The sequence below is a fragment of the Mandrillus leucophaeus genome, unplaced genomic scaffold, assembly GCF_000951045.1.
Source record: "Mandrillus leucophaeus isolate KB7577 unplaced genomic scaffold, Mleu.le_1.0 Scaffold535, whole genome shotgun sequence".
Taxonomy (NCBI): Eukaryota; Metazoa; Chordata; class Mammalia; order Primates; family Cercopithecidae; genus Mandrillus; species Mandrillus leucophaeus.
In genome coordinates, this window is record NW_012105753.1 from 1570347 (window position 1) to 1571201 (window position 855).

Genomic DNA, 855 nt, shown 5'->3' on the forward strand with positions numbered 1-855 from the left:
TTTACTTACACTGTAATTTTTCCTCTATCAATCTGCAACTTTCACCTTTCCTGATTGCCTGGAGAGTCTTTAGTGGATCTGCAGCTTGGTAATAGCCTAGAGAGATTTTCTGTGGTCAAAACATGATTAAACAGAGATTTGTTGGTCAGAAGACAACCATGGACCATAATACCCACAAGGTAAAGATCCAGATGCAGTTTTGGGTGGGGGATTTACCTCATACGCTTTATTTCACAAAATGCGTTCTGTTCCTTACTTTCATATCTGTAGGAATAGACATGTGAATGTGGCTTCTAGGGTGTGCTGATGTATGTTTAACAGCTGGCTTTGAAGGGAAAATAAAAGATCTGATTTGTAGTGTTTACTAATTTTTTTGGTGTAAATACTCCCACCATGCCCAGTTTCAAACTACCAACTTGACAGCACTGAAGCCAGAAAAAATGTTCACAGTTGGCTCTTGTAAGCCGGTGCAAGCTCACTCCAGCACACTACTGGACTAAGAATGATCTGCCTGTAGCCAGGAATGGGAAAATACTTTGCCCATGACAACTTAAGGTATGAGAGAACAGAATTCTACAAAATACAGTCTTTACTTTAAGAAAAATGGATTTACTCATCTACAGTCTGTTTATCTGTAGACTTTGATCTTTTTTTTTGAATTACAGGCTGGCCATATGAGTACGCATTATATAATAACCTTAGCATTGTAACTTCTATTTCTTTATTCATAAGCAATAACAGTTTCTAAAACTGGCTTGTATTTGTGATGAGAATAATTTTCAATCTAATTCCTTTTTTTTTTTTTGAGACGAAGTCTTACTCTGTTGCCCAGGCTGGAGTGCAGCGGCTCGATCT